The sequence below is a fragment of the Simochromis diagramma genome, unplaced genomic scaffold, assembly GCF_900408965.1.
Source record: "Simochromis diagramma unplaced genomic scaffold, fSimDia1.1 OVJJ01000445.1, whole genome shotgun sequence".
Lineage (NCBI taxonomy): Eukaryota > Metazoa > Chordata > Actinopteri > Cichliformes > Cichlidae > Simochromis > Simochromis diagramma.
The window spans coordinates 509,299-534,574 of NW_024387269.1; the positions used below are offsets into that span (position 1 = coordinate 509,299).

Consider the following 25,276-nt stretch of genomic DNA (forward strand, 5'->3'; position numbering starts at 1 on the left):
AACACGTACGCTCTCCTCAGCACACAGGTCTGAGGTGATTGATCTGAACCTTCAACTGATCATCTGAAGCCTCATCAGAAACGGTCAGTGAAGGATCTGATGGAGCGATGGATCCACGTCATGGTCAGTGCGTACGAGCAGGTCCGACAGTGAGAGTCTGCAGCCACCTGTGAGGCACGGCGGAGGCTCTGCCATGGTTTCAGTGCTGTTGGAGATCTTTGATAAACTGATGAACTATGAACTCCGAGAGGTTCCATCAGAGTCTGACCCAGAGAGCAGAACAAAAGGAAGCTCCAAAGAGGATCTGTTACTCACACAGACCACGCCCCCTCAGCAGGTCAGCCTCACACACAGCTCGTCTGTCTGTATCATTAAATCCTACATCACAGTGTAAAGTATGGATTACGAACGAGTACAGTGTTTACACTGATGTCTCATCCCTGACTCTGAGGCACTGACACGTCTGCCTCCTTCATTGGCTCCGCGTTTAAAGGACGCGTCTTTGTCTTTGAGGCGTCTCCGTCCTGAGCTCGTCTGTCTTCATGCTTTTCTCTCTGTTTGAGGAGCTCAGATCTTTGGTCTCAGCCCAGAGCGACTCAGAGCGCTCGGCTCCGTCAGCTGACCAGCGAGGAGCTCGGGAGCAGCGGTGTTTGCACTTCAGTCTTTGTGCTGTTCAGGAAGAGGTGGCGAGGCCCAGGATGGCCAGAAGGCAGACGTACGCCAGCGAATAGCACGGCTTCCAGATAATGTGGTCACAGGCAGAGACTGACGGCGTCGTCCTATCTCTGCTCTTAAACCCTCCCGAGGCCCCGCCTCTCCAGCCCTCCATATTTATCTGCCAGAGGCAAAGGGAGCCGAGCTCAAAGTTATCTCATAAACAGGAGTCCCTCTCTGGACCACCTCACACCCCGGAGCTGCTGGCACAATCTTATCTGCACGGCAGCCTCCAGAGGCACCGCCGGCACAATGTTATCCTGCAGCTGTCCTCACCCCGGGCCGTTAGCCTTCAACCACCTGCCGCAGGAGACCCTGAACACATCACAACACGGAGGCTGTTAATGAGAGAGAGCCATTCAGGAGCTGTCCGGGACAAGAGCGACGCCAAAACATACGACAGGCTCCACATTTCACCCCAAAAACCATTCAAAGAAGAAAATCAGAGCCAGAGAGGCGCCTACAGTACCCATGATGCACCTGCACCCTGAACAGATGCCTGACAAAACCAAACATCTGTAACAGGGGAAAGTCCAGTCAGTGGTTAGTTCACTGTCTGCAGTGAAAGTGGGAAAGTCCAGCGTCTGTGTTCGTTTCTCACTGCCTGTACTAAAAGCAGCACAGCTGAGTTGTGATCTAAAGTCGGACTGTAGTCATTTCTACAGAGAAAGAATCTCCTCATCCAAAGGAGCTCTGTGACCGCAGGATAAATCCATATGAAGCAGATGTCACATTCATTTTCACGCTCTGTATTCGCCTCCCTGCAGTTTGAGTAAGTGGGTTAATAACACAAATAATTGCCCTAGTTGTGGTAGCAACACCATGTTTGGAGGCACTTAAAAAAACTGGTTCCCGGGAGGAAGCGTCCTGCTGTGCATCATCTCAGTTTTAAGAAGACATCAGTGAAAGAAGAAAACAGCCAAATGTGTCATTAAAGGAACTGTTTTAAAGGAGAGATTTCACAGTTAATGAGCGCTTCTGCAGCTCAGCTCGGCTTCTGTCTCACTGCAATATTTATAACATAATAAAGCAACACACAGTTTAAAATTATGTGTGAAAATATCCTGTTTCTAAGTAAATAAATGAGGAAAAACCTCCAAGATTAAATTTCCTTTTGATAAAAAAACCTCAATAATTCTTATATTTGCTGGAAAGTTATTAGGAGAAAAAATTATTCAATTTTTAGTAAAAAATTCATTTTTATGAAAGAGGAAAAATAGAGGACTGAGTTTTTTTACACAATAACTTCAGACTTTAATGTTTTTCTCGTGCTGCAATAAACTTTTGATTTATTTAATGTGGGACATAAACGACTGTATGCAAGTTAAAAGACAAAAGAGTCAACATGACTCAATTACCAATGTGAATTATTAAAACTTCATTTTGTAATACAGCAAAAAATTATGGACAATAAAAATGAAAAAAAATAAATAAACACATTTTAAACTGAGAGTAAAGAAACGAGATAAATAAAAGTTTAAGTCGAGATGGTTTAATTCTTCAACATGAAGGTAAAAAAGTCAAAATGATCAGAACTTCCACTTTTGCTCTGAGATCAAAATAATTAAAGCTGACGAGGAAATGATGGAAAACTTCATTTACAACAGATTCAGGTCTCCGTGGATCTGATGGGTGGCAGACTATAACCTGGAGCACCGCCATGTTTGTCCTGGATTCCTGGAATCCCGCTCCGTAAATTTGACCTCTTAATCTCCAACAGCTGCCAAGATGAAACATATTAAACGGCACAAAGTATCCGCTCATGACTCATTTCCTCCCCGCCGACATCGAGGCCATAAACGCCGTCGGCGTGACAAACGTCTGACTGTAAAGTGAGGAAACCTGCTGCTGCGTGTGGCAGCAGGACGACCGGCATGAGCGCTAATCAGCTCCTGTGTGATGCTCTCATACAGTCTGTGGATGCTGATGGATGGATATCCAAGCATCAGCTGATAACTTATTGCTCCGCCCTCTCGTCCAAATATGTACATAAGGTCAATTCACCACGGCATCGACCGAACACGCTCACGTCAACGCTTCAAAACTCTAAACTGAGCTGCTGCCTGACAGAAGCCCCACCCACATGCTCTCAATACCTGCAGTTTGGAGGAGCAGCCAAACTAAAGGGGGTGGAGCTAAAACGGCTCCTTTCAGACAGAGGAAGAAGTGAGGAGCTGCATCGGGGGTCAGTGTCACATAAAGAAGGATTATTTCCAGCTGTGAGTCATGCAAAGCTGCTCTGGAGGAGAACATGCTCACACACACACAGAGACACACACACACACACACACACACACACACACACAGACACACACACACACACACAGACAGACTCACACACACACACACACACACAGACAGACTCACACACACACACACACACACACACACACACACAGACACACACTCACACACACACACAGACAGACTCACACACACACACAGACAGACTCACACACACACACACACACGCACAGAGACACACACACACAGACAGACTCACAACACACACAGACACACACACACGCACAGAGACACACACACAGACAGACTCACACACACACACACAGACAGACTCACACACACACACACGCACAGAGACACACACACACACACGCAGACAGACAGACTCACACACAGACAGACACACACACACACACAGACAGACTCACACACACACAGACAGACTCACACACACACACACAGACACACACACACACACACACAGACAGACACACACACACACACACACACACACACAGACACACACACACACACACACAGACACACACACAGACACACACGCACAGAGACAGACTCACACACACACACACAGACTCACACACACACACACACACACACAGACACACACACAGACAGACTCACACACACACACACAGACAGACTCACACACACACAGACTCACACACACACACACACACAGACAGACTCACACACACACAGACTCACACACACACACACACAGACACACACACAGACAGACTCACACACACACACACACACACACACACACAGACACACACAGACACACACACACACAGACACACACACAGACACACACACAGACACAGACACACACAGACACACACACAGACAGACTCTCTCTCACACACACACACACACAGACAGACACACACACAGACACACACAGACAGACTCACACACACACACACACACACACACACACACACAGACACACACACACACACACACACACACAGACACACACACAGACAGACTCTCTCACACACACACACACACACACACACACACACACACACACACACACACACAGACACACACAGACAGACTCACACACACACACACAGACACACACACACACACACACACACACAGACACACACACACACACACACACACACAGACAGACACACACACCAGCAGCTCGTCCTCTCTGACGTGGTCACATACAGGAAGTGACCTCCCGTGTTGGTGTAGTGTTCCTGTCGGAGTCATGTGACAGGAGTGGACGGTCTTGGCCGGGAGGCGGTCCCCGCCTGCGAGCGGAGGTTCGGTTGTGGAGCTGACCCGAGCGCGTGTGTGAGTCAGTGTGGCGGCGAGCAGCAGATTAAGTGAACGTTCGTCTGTGAGTGTTTGTGTAGTTCTTTAAATATCAGCCGAGCAAAGCGGGAAATGAAACGGGAACGCAACGAGGCGGAGAGGGGAAGAAAAGTAAGTCAGACAAGATAATGTGTTCTCCCGAGGCTGCGATCAATACGCCTAATAGAACGGGTTCATTAGCGTTCAGGGCCTGCTCGCACCATCATACCGGGTCACTGTCGGCGAGGCGTTATCGATCGTGGTTCAGAGCGGCTCCTGAGGTGCTGGTTAGCATTGCAGACGCAGCAAAGCTTCCCCAGAGAAAAGCTACGAGTCGATGAGCGACAGAGTTCATCAGATTAAGGAGTCCAATCACGGCACGGCCCCGTAGCGAGACACGCCCACGCTGTTCCCGAGGTACGCAGCATTAGCCTTGATGTCGGTGGGTCTCTTCACTCGTCTTACTCCCTGCTTTCATCTACCGCATCGCCCGGCTCTCTGATCTCTGCACACCTTTACCTTCATGTACGCCACAACCACGTCTCCACAGACCGCCACGCCGAGGGAAAGCGTTTTTAAACCTGCCGTTTCCTGAATGATCTGCAGGAGGAGCTGAAAGTGTCGGAGCTGGTTATGACGGAGCGGCGTGGGTCAGAGTGGCGGCTGTAGTCGTGACGGCTCGATGTGTTTGTTGCGTTTTCATTTCTGCGTCAAACACAGATTCGGCGAGACGTTTACCTGGATGTCAAGTTCATCACATCACATATGACCTTGAAAATCATCACAGATTAAAAGAAGCCGATTAAAGAAATCAAGCATGAGCGTCACAAACACACTGCTCAATGAAACAACCAGTGGAACAACAGCAGGAGGCTTACAGGTCTGACCACAGAACCAGACTCAGCAGCATTCCGGTGCCCCGTACGCCATGGGAACGCCGTGGGAACGCCGGCTTTAACGTTCCAAAACAAGCATGACCTGACCTTCCAGAGATTGCCAGCTACGAAATAACCACCTACTGACCAATCAGATCTGTGGAAAATAACACAAACCCAGGAACGTTCGCTGTCTGTCCCGTGAATGACTCGGATACTCTGGCGATCTGCTGCGTGAGGCTGATTCTCCAGCTTTACCTGGAAGCTCTCACCATCAGCCAGCGCTCTGCTTCAGTTCTTCCACCCAAAGCCGGGACACAAAACGAGGAGTAACTCTCAGATCTGCGGCTGCTTCATTAGTCGTGCTTTCTGTTCTAAAATCAGACACGTGGTGGGATCAACCCACGTGGGAGCTTTGTAAAACGAGTGGGCGAGTCTCCGAACCCTCCCGAGACATTTTCACAACGATTGTACACGGCGTTAGAAATAAAAATCACGGGTAGCTAAACCCAGCATCTGTGACCGCGCGGTGACGGATGAAGGTCCAGACCTGCTGTCGCACAGAAGAAGTGAAAAATGGAGCCTCCAACAACAAACGAGTAATGGAGACTCGCTGCTCTCCACCTGTCCCGGGTGGGCGTGGCTTCATTTATTCTGTATCCACACACACCTGCAGTAAACAAACGGCGCCAGCGCTCACCTGTGCACTTCCTGCTGCTCTCGTCCTTCTTGGAGGAGCTCATCAGTTTGCAGTTGAAGTTCTCCTCCCAGTACTCGGCAAACCACACGTTCCTCCTGTTGTTCTCCAGAGTCCGCGAAGTGAAGTAGGCATCGAACCCTGAAAGACATCCGGCAGCAGGTCGGAAAACAAAACAGAGAGGTTGATTCATTAGGCGGCGACAGCCCGGAGCACTCGAGCACGAAGACTCAGAGCAAACAGGACGTGTTTCCTAATGTATGTGAGTGTTTATCTGCTCATCTGTGCTGCATTTTAATCAGGCCTTTATGTAATCCATCTAAAGTGCTGTCAGAGGGGAGTTCTTCAGGAAACACTTCATTCTGCTGCCGTCGAGGAAAACAACCGGAACAACTCGACAGCTCAGGATGGAGCTAATGTAGATAAAGAAAGTACCCGTCAAAGATTCTTTCCACAACTTCCTGCCAGTTTAAAGAGCTCACAACGTTGTGTAACGCTGCCCGAACACACGCCAAGACCGCAGCAACAACAAAACCCTCACATATGGTAATAACATTCCTGGCAGGAAAGGGAATTCCACCGGGATGAATAGAAACGGAGCTGCGGATCACCAGAAATAGCTCCAACCGTGTAACCTTTGCACAAATCACAAAGGCCCCGAGAGCCGAGGAGGGTGGTGCGTAGGTTTCTAATCGCATAAGCAAATTAAGAGATTATCACTGAAAAACAAGAAACGGGTCAAAAACAGAATTTTATTCATGTACTGACAAAATAATCCGAATAACAACCACCTGACATCACAACAGGTGCTGTGACAGGAAGCTGGCAGCACGTTTATCATCCATGCGTGCGACCTGTTCGTGCATCTGCTGCTGGAATTCTTCCGATGAGAGCGCGCAACAACAACACACAACAACACAACGTGGGCGGGTGCGGAGTGCACTCCAGCGGTCCTGGAGGCTGAGAGGGCGTGGCACTGACCACGTGCACCGAAGACGGAGACTTGTCGCTAACCATCGCTAGCCGTGAGCCAAGCGGTGGAGAAACGGGATAACGCATATACAGGCACCTTCAAAGTAAAAGCTGTTCATCGATTCTTCAACAATACATTTCAAAAGGTGCAACACTTACTTTGAAGGCAAAGCTTTTTTTAGCACCCGTGTTTTTAGTTTCTCGACGTAGTGAACAGCTGCTGCGTGTTTGCAGACAAGCTGGTGTTTCCTGTGACGCATGCATGCTAACACTAAGATATGCAACGGGGTAAAACGTCTGCAGACAAGTGGAGTCAGATTTCATTCATCTCTCTGCTGATGGCTTTGTCTCCACCACTCACAGCCCGACAATCACCGGAAACGGAGTCATAAGGAGACGAGTCCTTTATCTAAAGAAGTGCACTTAATCATCTCCTGCTTCCCATAAGAGCCGCCTTCACTCCGCGCTCGCCGTCCGTCACCCATACCGCTCAGACGTCCTTGGCAGATGACGCATTCATCGTAATAATTCCTGACAGCCTGGGATTAGGGTCTGTGAGGCGGGCTGTGAGTCAGCAGAGCAGAACTAAGGTGTCGGTCTGTTAGGTTATGTTGTGGTGATCCTCGGGTTGGGGGGTGCTCATACTGGAGTGCAAAATTAAAACCAAGATGGACAAAAAAAGTTCAAAGTCATCAGGTGCTCAGTTTAGAAAAAAGGGAAAAGAAGAGAAACGAGCCAAAGATGCAGGTAAGCAGATGTGTGATTGGACGGCAGGTCATCCTGACACAATCAGAATCAGACTTACACATTAGTCATTACAAAGATGTATTTGAAATAATACTAAAATGAAAAATTAAACATAAATATATAAAACATAAGTATTTACAGAGGCTTACAGTGGAAGAGCCTCAGGGAGAAGCTGCTGCCTCGTCAGAAAACTACTGACTGCTAGAATGAAGGGCTTTGGCTGGACCCGCCCCTTTGACCTAGGTCAGAGCCACGTCACCAGGCTCCTGATTGGTTGTCGCGGCGCGACTTAACGCTGCAGTTCAGATTTTTCCAACTCGAGCGGTAGACGCGATAAGCGCAAATGCACAAAATGCAACACAAAAACTGCAGCGCGTATTTTACTTCGCGCTTCAAACGTGTCAGTCGCGCTACTTGGTCGCGCGGATCAGGCAGAAAAGCGTTTTCGCGATGCAGATCTGCTTCTGAAGTTTCGCTTCGTCGCGCTCCTCCATTGACATGTAAACCTGAAGCTCTGGTCGCGTTCGGCGTGAACGCACCGTGACACCGTATCTGCGCCATACCGTCCCCATGCCTGCTCGTTTCTTCATGACTGCAGCAGTTCGTGGTTTCACACATCATGTGACTCTCTCGGCAGATAACGAAAGTAAACACACCTGAGCCAGGTGATCGGAGCTCGGCTCTCAGGGATCAGTTGTACATTTTGGTTTCATATTTTGGCCACTAGGGGTCGCCGAACACGAGCGTGCCTGCACAGAGCGTCCAGGAAAGCGAGTTTTTCTCCCGTGGGCCTGGATGTGGACGCGCTCTCTGCAGCTCTGCAGACGTCCAGCATCAGTCAGTAAATCACTTGAAGTCCTGCGTCTGCACACTGTGACGGATGGAGGATTTTCTCCTCGCTGCGACTGAAGCTTTGAGCCTGGAAGCTCAAAGTAGGACAGCCGTGATGGCGACTCTCAGGGTATCTGACTGACAGGCACTTGGAGTCTCTGCGAGCTGCAGAGGGACAGCTGTGCCGTCTATTTCAAGAAGTCTGCTTTTCCATTGTTGAAACGATGAATAATGAATGTAAACAGAAAGGATTCAGAAGTTTGTGCTTCAAATAAGAAACTGAGAAGCAAAACAGGAAATGAGGAGGTGCTGGAGGCGGGATTTACTGGTGAGAGGAGAGATGTTAACAGAAGCTGCCTGAGAATTCGTCTGATCAGACTCCGTCCGTCAGTCTGACAGCAGCACCGCGGTGTCGGACACACGGGGAGACGCTTCAGAGATTTGTTGTTGTTGCTCTTGTTCAGATTTTCTGGGTCACAGACTTCACTGACAGCTCGATGTACGGCGTGTCCGGCCGCGTGACGCGTCATCCCACCGATTTGCAGTCGCTGATGTGACTGAGTCACGCTGCTTTTTCCTTTTTTATGGCTCGTTTTGTTTTTGACATCGAAACAAAGCAGCACTCAGACCCTCAAACACACGTCGCTGTAACAGAGACGCTGATGCGGCGCTTATGAAATCAAAGGAAAAAATCAGATAAATGCTCCCTCAAACGCATCATTAGACTCAGACTTTCTCCCTCGCCACGTCTGCCTCGTGTGCTCGGCAGGTCGGGCAGATGTTTTCTGGGAGTTTGTTTCTGGAAACCGGAAAGAGCGAGGAGTGCAGCGAGCGGCTAACACATGCACATTTATGCCACATAACATCAGTTTGCTCAGCAGTTCTCCAGCACGGGCCTGAGAGCGGGTTAATGAGCAGCCTGTATACATGCTGCAGGCGGTGGTCTCCACACACCAGGGGGCGCTGCTGCACACAGGGGTCCGGCTGAAGCTCATTTAAATGTATGAGAAACTGCAGGAGCTCATTTGTGCCGCGCACTCGGTAAACAGCTGCAGGTCAGCGTTTCTTTCCTGAGTTTTGGACTTTTTGGATAATTTTATCAAACGATGTGAAGCAGCCTGCAGCAGACACGCGGGCGTTTGTTACCCGACCGGGACGTCTTCTCCTGGTACGACCGAGTCACGTTCGGGCTAAAGGCACCTGTGCAGGTAAAGCAGCAGCAAAACTCTCGGATCTGAAAAACCAAGCTCCAAAACCTGCAGCTCACCTAAAAGGTGAGTCAGGTGAGACTTCTGGAGCCCAAGTGGACATTAGAGGAACTGCAGCTTTGGTGTTTCAGCGCTGCTTCGTGTTTAAACGAGAAGCTCGGACCCCAACTACGCCGCTTATAACGGGATCACTGTTGCTGACAGTCCTGCGCTGCTGCGCTTCCTCTCAGGCGTCACGTAGCAACAGCACATGCAGGAGAGCCAGGAGGGAGTCTGACTCGCTGCTGCAGAGCCATCGATTGGACAACATCGAGCCGGACTGTGTCCACTGCACACGCTCACTCTCTGCCACACAAATAAAACAGCTTTTTAACCACGCCCCTCTGACTCCTCCTCCAGTGCTCTCACCTACCACGAGGCACAAGGATCAGCAGGAACCCCGTCGGCCTGAACACTTCGGTGTGTCACACCTGTCCTCTCGCAGGTAAAACCACACGAGGCGGCCATCAGCGTGTGCGTGCGGCTCAGACGGTGTCACTCCAGGAGGCGGAGCCTGCTGCTGATCTCGGACCATGGACAGGTGCATCTTTGTATTCTGGATGTTACTTAGTCAGCAGGCTGGTTCCTGCCATTTTTTATCTGCAGTCTGTGGTCATTTGGATCAGTTTCCATGAATATTGAACGTTACGCACTCGCCGTGCGTGAACTTTAAACTGCAGTCTGTGTTTTCTGCTGCCCTTCCTCTTTAACCCGTCCAGCTTCCTTTCTTCCTCACACACTGATGGATGCTGACGCCGCTTTATGAAAATTTTCCGAGCATGTATTTTTTGTGCAGGAGCAAAGACGTGAACGCTTTAACCCTCGACATCCGACCAGGAGGTCTGAACTGAGAGGCTTCTGTCATATTCCAGGCAGGCAGTCTGTGGCCACCCGGTCGGAACAACCCAGAAACTATCGTAACGGCCATCGAACCGCGTCTTTGTTACATACTGAGGAGCTTCACTGGGTACAGCGAGGTCACGAAACGTCGTCTTTATGGGGAAAGTTCAGACTGAAACTAAAGAAGCTGATCAGGTGTGAAAATAAACGAGGGCTGAGACACAGGAAGACAAAGCTACGGTGAAGTCAATCAAAGAGCAAGAGAGGACGAACTCAAACAGAACTCCACACAGGAAGTAACCTTCAAAATAAAACAGGGACATAAAAGCAAAGCAGAAACCAATACAGACTAACACTGACTTCATAATTAAGTAGAGATGACATTTGAAATTATTTGCTTTTAACCTCAAATACGCAGATTTTGGAGTTTGGATCAAGGCCTGAAAAGAGAACCAAAACCTGACGCATGAAGAAAGAAAAAGATCAGAAAACTCAGAGAAGTGTCTGCAGCGGAGCCACGACGCTGCAAGGAAACCAGGTCCTGTGGGGGAGTTAGACACGTGTCAGGATTCAACGGCATCTAACAGGAGGGAAGACGGATGCTGGGAAACAAGCCAGACCCCCAAGCGATGAAGGCCGAAGGACCTGAGACAATAACTACAAACACAGCCGTTAATGGCGCCTGTCAGACGCTGCTGAGGGCAGCACAACAACACCGCAAGACGCAAAACAATCACACAAAGATCTAAACTTCACAATAAAACAGGAAGTTGAAGCCAGAGGGAACAAACTCTGAGACGATAAAGGGATGCAGAGAAGTAAAAATCCATAAATCCATATTCAGAAAAACACACAGAACAGGAAGTTCCAACCCCGCCGCCTCTGAGCCCAAGCTCACTGACCAATCAGGAGCTGGGATTCTGACGCTGTGTCCTCCGGGCTCGCTGTCAGCTCACAAAATCCTCTCAGCTGAAACATCTTCGTCTTTGTGTGTCTGCGGTTAAACGACGTCAGCGTGTGGTATTTGTAGTATTTGTTGCTCCGCAGAGGCTCGGTGCTGATGCGCACGCCTCCCTGCAGCAGCGTGCATTTCTTCTCTGGGCTCAGTCTTCTGTGAGCTTTCTGTAATCTCACACGAACAACAACAAGTGTGCTGTTAGCGCACAAAATCATCCAGAAAGCACAAAGAAGACAAACAAGCCGAGGCCACGTGGGGCCACAGCTCCCTCTGCAGCCAAGCTCCAGCTCTAATGGCCAAAATGAAAACAGGGTGCCAGCGGCTTGAGTCGCAGCCAAAACCGCTGCCGGGGCAACAGAGAAATGACAATTAGCGCCCTTACTTAGCCGCGCCTCGAGTGGGAAAAACAATTGGAAAAAGTAGTTTAATGCCCTTATTTAAGATAAGACTAATCCTTAATGTGAAAGGAAGCAGCGGCGTGAGAGGTGGAGGGCAGAGCACACGGCACAACCAGACTGACTGCAGGCGTCAGTGGAGCTGCTTTCAACAACAAGAGGCTCCATCCACCAAATCCTCCATGAAGCAGGTCGATTTGTGGGTTGGGACAATTACAGCCTGACTGCGAGACACGGCCTGGTTTCCACATCCTCGGTGGGAAGCTGCCACTTCACATCGCTCTAAGCTTGACCGCTGCTCCAGTGTTTCCCATCAGATCCAGTAAAACAAAGTAGCAGCTGAACTGACTTTCATTTCAGTGTTGGTGGGACGAAATCATGATGAGCAGCATCCGGACGAGCATTTGCAATAACAAAAGCATATCCATGTGCAACAGAGATATAATGTTTCATTCAAAAGGTGGATATTTTCTCTAAATGCAGCAGGCGGGTGGTGTGGTGGATGGAGAGACTGGAGACGAACGTTGGTGTGAAGCAGGAGAAAGGATGCTTAGCCTGATCAGTGTCAGCGGCTAAACGTCTCCTCCTCCCATCTCTTTGCCGTTTGTCAGATTAGTGTTTCGTCTGCGAGCAAAGCCGCAGGAATGGGCTGTGACGGGCTGCCACAGAGCATCCCGCTGACTGAGGAGTCCAGGAACAGACACGGAGGCAGCGCAGCCACAGACTTCGGCCTGCAGTGGGACCAGTCCCTGCAGAGTCAGGCTGTGCTGTCCTGGGCTCAACCCCTCACATTATAGTTCCTGCTTAATCTCAACAGCGTGCAGTGCAGTCAGGATCACTTAATATGGATATAATAACTTTTAGCATGCACATGAGTTATTTCTGTAGGAACAGAGGAGCTCTTGTCAGTGCTGGTGATGCTGTGGTCGGGTTCTCAGTTCTGCTGCATTTTTTGCACAACCCAACTCATTGTTGCACGTTTCTGCTGCAACCGTCTTTGTTTTTTGCAGCTTTGCACACTTGCTCTTCATGTAGTCCTGTGTTATTGTCTGTCATAGCGCCGCGGGCTCGCTTCACTGTGTACTGTACCACTGGCTTGACTTGATTTTCTGGATGTTTGATATCTTCACAGAAAACGAGATCTTGGATAGAAGAGTGAGTTTGCTTCTGAGGCAGGCTGGCCTCTCCTTTAGAGAGGGCGAGAGTTGCTCAAGAGAAGAGCTGCTGCTCCTCCACATCAAAGGGAGGCTGTGAAGGTGTTTCAGGCGTCTGATTAGGACTCTAATAATGAGGCGTCCCAGGTATCTCTAAAATAAGCCGAGATCGCCGTCTCTAACACTAAAACCATGCACGTAACAGATCAGCCAAGTGCAAATCGTCACAGCTCTTTTACTTCCGTGTTCTGTGTTAGTTACTTCATCTTTGCAGTATCGATTGATCAATATTACACCTGCCGCTGTTTTCAATTCAATATTTATTTATATAGCGCCAAATCACAACAAAAGCGCCACTTGTGTGACGCTGCGCTCGCAGTATTTCCTGCGTTTGGCGGTGTGAGGGAGGACATCCGTTCTTGTGCGGATGCTGATCATGTTTTAAAACATGGAGTCAGATTAAAATCCGCAATCCTCCTATCTCCGGCGCACACATGGGCACGCTGGAGCCTGCAGCTCTTCAACAAAGAGCTGGAGCTGGAGAGCAGTGGGAGGGGTGGAGGAGGCGGAGGAGGTGGAGGGAGGCTCCTCGCTGCTTCATTTCCTCTCCTGCAGTTAGACCTCTGTCTCCTGGACTGCACAGACTCCTTCAGCACCACACACCTGTGAAGGAGTTGCGCTGTGTAACGAAGGATGCTGTGCATCGGTGTCCAATTAGCGAGAGCTCGCCGCGTCCTGAATGCAAATTCAAATAAAAGAATTCATACCCAACAAGTAAACAAAACCTCATTTGTTCATACGATAGCGTGTCGCAGCTCCGCCTTCCACAATTTAGATTTCATTACATAATGAGAGTAAGCGACTTGAAGGCGGCTTACATCACATTAACTCACAATTCAAGAAATCTCATCTCGTCTCTGTTACCTCGACAACCGTCCGTCTGAAGGTGTGTTATCGAGGATGTGACTGACTGCGCCGCCAAGCCTGAAGTGATGAGTGGTCCTCACGTTTCAGCTAAAAGTTGCTCGCTGCTGACTGCTGCCCGCCTCAGGTTCACATCTGAGGAGTTTTCCAGGTTATCAGCAGCGTGACTTCAGTCCCCTTCTGTCCCGTGGGTGCACACTCAGAAATCCTTGGGACAAAACTGAGCGGACTCTGAGACGGTAGCGGACTCTGGTGGACCCTGAAGGCTTTCATGCCTCCTCGGTTCAGTGACTCCCTGAAGCCTCCGTTTCCTGTCATGACTTCCGCCTCCCTGCTGAGATCCAGACATCCAGTGACGGTCTGGTGGCAAACAGGGCCCAATTGTCAGTTCACAGCAATAAGAACTGAACTTTACCTGTTCAGGTGGGAAACACTGAATGCGTCACCTGCAGGTTTTTGGTGAAACAGACTCGGCGGCTTTGCCAGTTTTCCAGTGTGACATTAAAAGGCTCAGATTTGTGGATTAGAAGCTGTAACTGAGTTTTGGGAAGTGGATCCATCCCGGCTGGAGACTGCAGACTCAGCAGGCATCTTCTGTCACGGGGAAACTTCACAGCCTGCAGCTTAATTCTACCCCATCTTCAACTTTCTCTTCTGCTTCGCCTTTGTTCCCGACGTGTTTTCCCTAAAACCTTTTCTTCTTCACCCCCCCCCCCCCGTCTCGCTTCCTCTCTTGGGTTCAGTCTCAGCAATTATCGGGCACAGTAAGCAGGGCTGCGTTCAGGCTCGCAGCGCCACGTTTTACATGAAAATAGCTGGATTCATTTTCTCAGACCTGAACAGACAATAAATCAAAGCCAAGCTGACCTCCTCCGTCCGGGATCCGAAACACAGACTTGGCTGCAGATTTGAAATGAGGTCTTGATTTATTCATAATCAGCCTCAGTGTCTTTAACATGTATGCGATATCAGCCGGTGTGACAGGGAAGGCCGCAGAGGGAGAGCGTGCGCAGCAAAGCGATGTCTGCATAAATGAGGACGGCTCCTGTCACTGCACACATTTGTCTGGACAAGTCTATGAGTCGGACAGAGGCCTGCGTTAAAATCATGCAGACGTAACCTATCAGAGCGCAGAAACAGGAACAAGCACGCCGTTTTCTTAAATGTTTCAGTCGCTCACAGACGGCAGGAAACCGTGTTTGTTCCAAGAGACGAGGACAGACGGGCAGCGACGCCATGATCTACACGTCTGTGCAGCTGGACCTGAAGCAGCATCAACGCTTCCAACTGAGACGCCCAGACCTCCCTCTCCTCAGCAACTCCTGCATCTCCCTGCAGCCGTCTCCTTCAATGCAGAGGAGCAGCATCTACTCTAAACTCCCCCTGAGTGACGGCGCTCCTCACACTGAGGCGTTATTCACGGGCCGCAGGTGAGGGCAGGCGTGGTCAGGTGGGATCAGACGACCCCATCTGTTCCCGACCCTCAGACACGTGGACTCTTCCACTTGAGGCAGAAACTCATCGCTGACCCAGAAACCAGCCTTTTCCAGCCGAGAGCCGCCGCCCGCCTCAGCCGATTCCCACTCAGCTGCGAGCCAGCCACGAGTTGGAGGTCAGCGCTCGATGAAACCAGGATTGAATCATCCGCAAAAAACAAAGACAAGAGGTCAGTGAAGCGTGCGCCCTCTGCCGCCTGGCTGCTCCGAGAGCTCTGCACCTCAACGCCCTGCCGGGACCTTAGTGCCCGACTTACTGTCTGCCAGCGCGAGCCCTCATAAAGGACCGATTCTGACGGAGCCCCGGATAACCCGGAGAGGGTGAACACGTCACCGTCCATCCATGCACGCTGGCCTGCATGCCTCCGTTTGGAGTTAATGTATAACAATGAGGCCAGCTCTGAGACTTGCAGAAGGACTTTGAGAGTCATAATCTCCGGAGTTTTATTGGTGAGGCTGAGTCGTCCTCAGAGCTCAGCCCGAACACACAGGCTCAGCGGGTGATGTAAACGCTGCTCTCAGAGCACACTTCACAGGCAGCCGCTGATGAGGTTTGTGCAGAAGGTTAATCTGGCTGTGACTCTCATCATAAAGCTAAATTTCTCCCCATCACCCCTTCTCTTCCTGCTCCTCGCGGCGTGCCCTCTGGTGTAATGGGTCTGATGCCCTTAAACCTGACTCACCCCGCCCCTCGTACGCTGCAGGGCTCTCTGCGAGATGCCTTATGCTCAGAAAACCCCCATTTCCATAAATCAGTCATCAGAGCGCAGAATTTATGAGCGCAGCACCTCCCGTCAGATCCGAGGTGACAGCCCGAGTCTGCCCGGCTCGTGTTGGCAGCAGAAAAAAGGTCAGAGCGACGTTACGCGAGCAGAAAACGCTGCTTCCGTTTCGCCTCCTGACAGAAGTATTAGTGCAGCGAGAACAAAATAACAAAGAGCTCAGGCTTCATTTGAAGTCAGAGGCGTTGAAGTGGCACAACAACCCGCCGCCGTATATCCCCGTCACCATCTGTGTTTGACACGACAGCCGCGCTCGCCGCCGTCTGTAGTTACGACGCGCGCTGTAATCTAAACGCTGTCATCAGCGCCGATGAGGAGGTCGGCCGCGGTCTCGTTACGTTTCCTCTGATCTGCGGTTTCAGTGTCGTTATGATGGCGGCGCTTCTCTGCATGTCACACCTCTGAAGAGAGTTCAGAAAAACACTCAAAGGAAGAGGTCGGGATTTTCAAAATAAGTTCGCTTTGCTTTCCTGTCTGTTCAGTGTGACAATTCAAACTGCGACAGAGTAACTACAGTCAGCCTCAGCCGACTCCTGCAGACGGCGACTTTATTGGGCTTAAAAAAAGATCATCACTGTGACATCAGAGGAAATACAGGAAGTGAAATCATTTTTATGCCAACACAACACATGTGAAACTTTCTATAAAAAAACAGCCGAACAGTTTCATATTTTGTCAGTCTGTAAGTCTTGGCCTCTGCTGCAGCTCTGCATCAACACATTTGTCGTCATGTCTTTAAAATCATTACAGAGAACGTTTTCACGACTTTCAGGCCGCAGTGAAACTTTATTCGTCACATGAAGAGATCTGACAGGAAGTAAGAGCAGCAGAGGTCTTTAGTAAAAGCTCTCCGTGCTGATAGAAGCAGAATAATGACGACAAAATAATCATCATCAAAAGAGTCCTGAGCAATCTGGTGTCACTGCAAACCCAGAAACGCGAGACGGCGAGCGTTCCCGACGCGATTGAGTTTTCAGAAGTTCTGCTTATTCAGGCAGACGTGGAGGAAAAAGAGCGAGCGGCGAGGACAGAAAACCAAGTTCTCCTTTCCTTCATGTAGCAGCGAGCTGATGAACTTTACACTCACATATTCTCATAAAAGACGAGCAACGTGAAACCATAAGCGGCGAGGGACTTACCGCTGATGGTGGCCCTCTTCGGCAGGATGGTGATGGCTCCCACCGCGGCGTCCTCCAGGTGCTGGATGGGACTGTTTTTGGCGCCCCAGCTGTCGGAGCCGATCCACAGGAAATGACCCACTTGGTCCGCTCGCTTACTGGCGTTCAGGATGCCCCTGCGTGAGAAAGCAGTCACAGACCCCACCCACACTTTAGCTTCCACATCAGTTTACCTGCAGAGGTTCATGTCCTGGACCGACAGGGTCACTAGAGAGCCTAACCTGTCATTACCCCACCAACCCGCTGCATCTACAAGGACCTTATCTGATTAGTTCAGGGCTTTCCTAAAGCTGCTGAAGACTACGAGCTCCATCTGAGCGACTGATCAACGGAGGACGTCAGAGGTGGAGAGTGAGTGAAGAAGACTGTGGAAACGCAGGGGAACAGAAGTCTGCAGACACCGAACTTTTCCAGAGTGTCTGACTGATGTCGAGTTTTCCTCAGCCTGATCTTAACCTCAGTATTTTATGGTGGGTACTCATGAACACGGCTTCACGTCACGGGGCGGCAGTCTAACCTCCTGCCAGCTCAATCGAGGAACACCGAGGCGTTCCCAAACCAACCTCTCCAGCGTGTCCCGGGTCAGCTGCAGGAGCTCCTCCCTCAGGGTCGTGCTCATTATCCCAAACATTTTTACTTCCTCTCAGTGGATGGAGGGTACCGGCTGGAAGAGTCCTGATGTGCTGAGCATCCAATAAAAATCCATCTGAATACATTAAATATAGCAAAGGAAAAACGTAGCATTGTGTTTGCTGGCACTAACACAGTCCTGACGTTTTCTCTCATCCTGAGCTGAAGACGATGATTCAGGGTCACGTATTTAACTTTTGCACGTTACCCTCAGCAGGGTTATTACCTGATGTCTTCATCGGAGGCGAACAGGATGACCGCCCTGGCGTACCGAGTGTCCAGCAGCTGGCGGATGATTTTATCAAAGTCGGAGGGTTTGTGGTCGTGAGGGATCTTCAGGGACTGAGCGATACAGATTCCACCTGAGCAGACAAACAAGGGGCACCAATTAACTCAGAGTCATCAGCTTCCTGAACTGCAGCAGCCTTAAAAAGTATAATTTATCCGTTTTATCGGCAATGGTTTTAACCTTTCAGAAACAGCGTTATTAGAGGTTTGGCCCCGAGCTCGTCCTAAAGGTTAAAGTCTGAGAGGACGAAAGTGCAGAAGAAGAAGGAGGACTCTGCTCTCCTGACATTTCACGAAACCGCCGACATCTCCGCGCACAGTCGCCTTAACAGTGTCAGAGCTGCAGGCTGCCTTCAATAAATGTCACTGACAGAGAAACGCTCAGCCGGAGCTCTTCTTCTCCTCGCCACGCCGTCAGGAAAGCTTCAGATCTTACGTTTGTTCCACCGTTTCAGCTCACCCGAGCGACCGAGCAGCGAACCATGAAACAAATGACAGTCGCTCATTAGCAGCATTTCATCAGCTGAGACGAGACACAGGTGTTCAGTACTGATGTGATCTCAGAGGTAAATAAATCACGGATGACCTCGTCACTGTGACCACCAGGAGTCATCAATAACAGCTTTAACAGCTTTGTAAGATAAAATGTGACACGTCACCACACTGGCAATAATTTCACATTAAACAATGAAAACATATTTACTTTCCCTTCAGTAGTTTGTCTGAGTCTGATGTTAGTTATAGTCACATTCAGGGACCTCACACCTGCATTTTCTTTGATAGCCACCAGGGGCGATACCTGCCGTTGACTAAGCTTTCTGGTCCTATAGAAGTCTTTGGGAGACTTCCTGTTTGTAGGCTCAGGTGGTTTCAGGTCATACGCAATTCAATTCAATAATTTTATTCATACAGCACCAAATCACAATAAACAGTCGCCTCAAGGCGCTTTAATACTGTAAGGTCGACCCTACAACAATCATGTGACCCCCTATGAGCAGCACTGTGGCGACAGTGGGAAGGAAAAAACTCCCTTTTAACAGGAAGAAACCTCCAGCAGAACCAGGCTCAGGGAGGGGCGGGGCCATCTGCTGTGATTGGTTGGGGTTAGGATAGACATACTGAATGAAACATTTTGTCATCGTCTCCCGCAGAACGGAGCGTTGCATGCTCATTGGTTAGTGACTGAGAACTCACCAGCCAATAGGAATCCTGTGGGCTTACAGGTGTATCCACTGCTTGGCCCGTCCGGCTTCAAGAATCAAAATGGCGATGAGAGTGATGTCATACACTCGAGACTGTATCGAGTGTATGACATCACAGAGGTTACGCCCATCTTTCATACAGAAACAGCTGCTCAAAAACCAGCACAAAAGAAGAAGACAGGGAGCGGACATCGAGCGCTCCTATTGGTGGGTTGATGAGACTGAATGAGACAAAGATGTCAGCTGTGACCATCGACTGTAAAACCACCGTGATTTCAACTCTGAACTTCTGACATCTCCTAATTATCTCCAAGCGTGACGTTAACCTGAGTCACCTGAGAAAGAAGAAAACCCGAGGCCGGCGCGGCGTGCACTAACTTATTTCCTTCATTGCTCAGAGATTACAGGACAATCCTGGAAAACACGAGGCCACGCCATGAAGTCGAGTCCAGCCGCTCGCACACAGGCGTGCACCTCAAGGAAGACTCCTGAGCTCAGTTTTATTTGTGCGCCATGTTTTTATTCCAAACTATTAAATCAAACATGAAGCTGAAGAGCAGCATGAGTGAGCTTTCAGTTTTCACGCTGGAACACTTCAGTCCTGCAGACAGAAGATCCCAGAGGACGACGGATGGAGCCAAACAACGGAACCTACAGACACAACGAGGAACGACACGTGAAGGATGAAAACCCCTGAACATGCGTCCTGCGTAATAACGCTACTGTATTCATCACGGCTTGCTTCCACGTGTCCATGTGTGGGCGGAGTTTAAACTCAGGCTTACAGAACTTGTTTGACTGCCTGTTTACGAGCGAAGCTGTGAAGGTTATATTATCACGAGAATATCTGGATTCCAGGAAGCGTTAAAATCCAGAGTGTGCGACTCGGCCAGAAATACAGGGAGCTGGCTTGCGTGCAGCTCGGACACGCCGTAGTGGCGCTTAGGCTCACCTTTGGAGCTTTGTGATTGACAGCTGACACACAGGTGAGACTCATTCCCGAGGCTGCGTGACCTCAGGGTCACAGACGTCTGTGACTGAGCACAAATGTAGAGCGAATCCAGGCTGCTCTCAGTGACGCTGTCCTCTCACATCTACACAAAACACGTTGGGCTTTCCACAACGTGCCCGAGGCTTCTTCCTGTTACAAGGGAGTTTTTCCTTCCCACTGTCGCCTGGTGCTTGCTCATAGGGGTCATCTGCTTGTACTGTGGAAACTGCTGCTGTGACTTGGTGCCATGTAAAACACTTTCACACAAGAAGAAGCTTCATTATTTAACATTTTTGCCTTTTTCACAAAATTTTGGGCTTTTTCTCAATTTCTTTTTAACTTTTTCTCAATAATTTTTTTCTAATAATTTTAAAATATTCTTTGACATTTTTTTTTTTACATTTTTTCTCAATAACTTTTTTCTCAGATGGTGAAACTTTTGTCTTCACTTTTATCTCAGAGTGTTAATAATTAATTGTTACTGATTTTCACTTACAGTAAACTTTTTTTTTTACTAATTTTTATTCATTTTTTTCTTTTCATTTTTTGAACTTGTTTTGATTTTATGAAAATATATTTTTTCCTTAATTTTGACTTTTCAGTGACTGTGATTTTATTTCCTTAATTAACGGAGATAAATACTTCAGTGTATTCGAGTAGTTTTACTTCTGTCAGAGTCTTCAGCAGTCGTGTGTGTCGTTCCTTCTGGGCTTCATGAAGACGAGGGTAAAGAAGGAGGCGAGCCAGCGGGAGTCTGTTTGAAGCTTCGGCCTCGACGCCTCATCTCACATTCAGCTGCTGCCGTGGAGCGAGCGGAGGAGGAGGAGGAGAGGCTGCCGCAGCTCCACGTTTTATTCAACAAATGAATTAAACAGTTTGGCGTTTGGTATTCAGGGCGCCGACTCCACGCAGCCGTCACAGCTCTCAGTTCTGCAGAGGAGCGTGGCCGCTCTGTCGCGGGCGCAGCGGTTTCAGCTACATGACTTTTTAAAAACAGGGTTAGACATGAAACCATGTTTCTGTGTTTAATCATCAAGAATTTCATCTGATTTAATCTGACGTCACAGAAACGCCTCCACATACTCACAGCAGCAGCAGAATCGGAGGTGACGGATGTTGTGATCTGATTTAAACTGATAAACCCAACAGACCGATCCGGTGACCGGTCCAGACCCTGCTCGTGACCATGGCAGCAGGTAAACTGATGTGAGGTCACTTCAGCACAAACCTGGTGTCTGAACGTCAGCTGCACAGATGTCACATGACATTTTAAACACTACAGAGACTTCCTGCTGGCCTGAAAAGGTTTCAAGTGGCTGAAAGCAGAAAAATGTCCCTTCAAATCCTGAAAGAGTCACCAGAGAATGATCCGGTCTGTCAGGGTCAGGAGGACTGGGCCCCATCCTGTCGAAGCCTCCGGAGGCTAAACGTGTCAGGACGAACAGTCGAGGATGTTCGAGCAGTAGCAGCGAGCTGTAGATTAACCTTAAGCTGCTAATTAGCAGCTCAGTATCATGTGACCAGCCCGCCTCCTCTCAGCGTGTTGCTTGTGGTAATTAGTGATCAGTTATTAATTTCTAGAAAGAATTTATGTTTTATTTTTGAAAAGTACAGAGTCTAAAGCAAATGAAACAGGGACCTGCAGCCTTCGGCCTCCTCACAGTCAGATGCCATTTGGCTTCACCTGATCAACAGGTGGCTCTGGGTCAGCTCGGCTCATTAGCCGCTCCTCCTTCTGTCCAACAATGAGTACCATCAGTTTAAAAAAGCAGGAAGTGGCTTCGGACGTCAGGTGTGACGGAGACTTTTATGTCTTTGTAGGAGCTGTAAATGCCACCGTCAGTGCACCACACACAGAAACAGGATCGCTGCTCCCCTGAGGACCCCTGACCTCACGTCCCACCCTTTATCTTCCCAGCTAAAAGGTAAAAAACAGACAAATAATGCGAGGCAGAGGAGCGAAGGCCTGCGTGGGACGCCGAGCAGAGACCGATGCTAATCTTTAAACTTCCTCTGATGTCGCTCTGAACAGGAAACACAGAAAAGGCTCTGACTTTGAGAGGAAGCTGGGCGCTACTCGGGACGAGAAAGTCTCACAAACACTGCCGAGCTGACGCTGTGACGTGGAAACATGGCGAAGCAGGAAGAGACGAGAAAGGAAGCGGAGGAAGAGGACGGACGAGCTTGTGCGGACCTGATCTAATCTGAAGGACAGCTTTCATATTACTGTGAAGATCAGTGCATGAATCTGAAAATGTTTCCCACTGCTGTTAGACAGTGAAGACACCGCCATTTTGAACCTGTAACCATGGCAACAAAACTGACTTAGACACGATGAAGCCACTGATGCTCAAAAACACGGACGCAGCTCCTGGTTCAGAAAAATGCAGCCAGCGCAGAAGTGCCGTAAACGTCTTTGCATCTGAAGGCCACCAGATGGCGACGGCTGAATCTACACGAGTCTCTGACCTCTGACCTCTGCAAACAGTACTGTAACAGCCCAGTATGGATCCAAACAGCGAGTGGCTCCTCAGCGACACGCGTCAGCAAACCTGCAGCGGCCCTCAGCTCCTGACCGTCATCACACAGCAGAAACAAACCATGTTTGAGACGCTGACACAGCTCAGACCTCCGCCTCGAAACCACGTGATTAAAAAGTCTCCGTAGAAACGCAGACGCGTGCAGAAACATCATGCATATTCAGCGTGTTTGATCACATGAGATATAAACGGCTTGCTTTGAGAGAGGATGAATCAGAAAGAGGCTGAGACGCTTTCATCACCATCAGAGGCGTTTTCCACTCCGGCCAACGGCAGCATATCAAAGTGCTGCATTTGTGAGCACGCTCAGAGAGAGCTTATTAGCCAAGGCAGCGGCGGCAGCGGTCGACCCGGGGTCGGGCGCATTAGCATACTGCACCTCACAGCGTTTGGTGACAATTTACAGCACGTCCAAACTCTGATGTCTCACAGGAAGAAGGTGTGACAATGGTGGCTTTGAATTAGCGTCTGACAGGAAGCAGCAGATGAAGGAGAAACCCTCGAACACGCCGGCTGAAACACGCCACCGATCTCAGCTGGTGAAGAGCTGGGACACAAGACTGGCTCATCATGAGTGTGAAAGCTGCCTGTCTCCATGTGGTGGCACTGCAACGACTGTCCAGGGTGCGCCCCACCTCTCACACTATGACAGCTGGGATAGGCTCCTCCCCCATGACCGTGAAGTGGATGCCCACCTGTGCATACACGTTCACTGATATGCAGATGATCGTCAGCGTATCTATGAGGCCTGATCGTATGCATTTAACCTCCTAGGACCTGCCGCCCACATGTGTGGACATCACTTTTTGGGTTATTTAGACCAAAATACTCAATTTTGCTCTACAAGGGCCTGATATCCACACGAGGACGTCATACTGCCACTGTGCTATCAGAATGTAAAAACGAACGTCCTCATATGTGGATCAAATCAGTCCTCAGAAACAAAAATCAGGTAACAAAATTATGAAAGGCTAGGCTTTAAGCTGTGAGTGCGTCGTAATCATGAACCCTCCAAAATCCTCCAACAGCTGTGATTGGTCCGTTCAGTACCGCCGTTTCTGGAATCGACTTCTTCTCTCACCATTTTTCAACACAACTAGAAAAGAATGTATCAGCATGGATGCAAACATGGACGCAACTCCCATGATGTCACTTCCTGAAACTGTTAACTCATCGGTTAATGACTGCACTAACAAGTTGTCAGGTTGAGTCTCAGTTCATCCAAACTCCGTCTGCAGCTCAGCAGATCCAGCTTTTGTCAGTGTTTCTGCTCACAGACACAACTGACGGATAACATGAGAACTAAGCAGTCATGGTTATCATGCTGTCAGATGTTGTGTTGAAGGTTTTGGTCGTAAAGAAGTAGAACAAGAGAAGTTTCACCAAGTTTGTCCCACAATCCATCATCCATGGGCGAGGCATGCTCACAGAAACACAACAAGAGTCCAAGAGTCATCGCAAAGCTGTGGAACGATGACCCGCCGTAACAGCACAGTGCTTCCAAACCTAAAACTAATCTGCCGTTTTTCCTCCTGAAACTGCAGATCCGCTCCCACGTTCGATTGGCTTTCAGGTTTCATTCATCTTCTTTGGTCTGAAGCTCGTCATATGATGAAACCGTCCTTTTTCTATATTTCTGAACGCGTCAGCCCCAAACAAACAGCTTTGCTGTGAGTAATTTACAGCGACCTGTGGCGCTGAGGCCGTCAGCTGACAGGAGGCGTGAAGAAGAAGCAACAGCCCGTAAAGAACGAGACAAAGCAGCCAATCAGAAAAGAAACCAGGCAGTAAATCTCAGAGAGCGTCTGATCACAGCTGAGGGAGGACGGTGCTCGACTACTGTCGTGTGTTTCAGCCTCCGTCTGACCGAACAAAGGGTCAAAAGCCAGTCTGATTACAAAACACCTGCAGTGCTTTGACACCAAATACATAAATACAATCACAGATACTACAAATGACCTCACAGCTGCATTAAGTCACGTCTTGTCTGAAACCACAGCTCCCAGTGTCCTGGAGCTGTGCAGCAGTGGGATGTATGTTCCCAGGTTCAGCTGTTTTTTGGCTTGTTGACGTCTAATTTTACAGCAAAATGCGCAGGTGGCAAATTTCAGTGTTTCTGCTCATTCAGACTGAAAACATTCGGGAGCATTCAGCTGAAATCATTAAAAAGCTGCAGGAATTCATGTTTTCGTCAAAGCTAAAAGTTTCCAAACCACAGACGTCCTTCTCAGAC

At 49.3% G+C, this 25,276-nt stretch overlaps 1 long non-coding RNA gene across 2 annotated transcripts in view; it reads right to left on the minus strand.

Annotated features, from left to right (window-relative positions):
• Positions 1–18,918, minus strand: part of LOC120715546 — a 19,694-nt gene extending 776 nt beyond the window's left edge. Inside the window, exons 1-4 of one of the 2 annotated variants that reach the window (XR_005691665.1) lie at positions 18,492–18,918; positions 18,249–18,384; positions 17,354–17,508; positions 5,872–6,009 (exon numbers count right to left, since the gene is read on the minus strand). This is a non-coding gene — a long non-coding RNA (uncharacterized LOC120715546). Of the gene's footprint in view, positions 1–5,798; positions 6,010–17,353; positions 17,509–18,248; positions 18,385–18,491 lie in introns of those variants that run through there. The other variant, XR_005691664.1, reaches the window with a different exon arrangement.
• Positions 18,919–25,276: the final 6,358 nt, after the last annotated feature.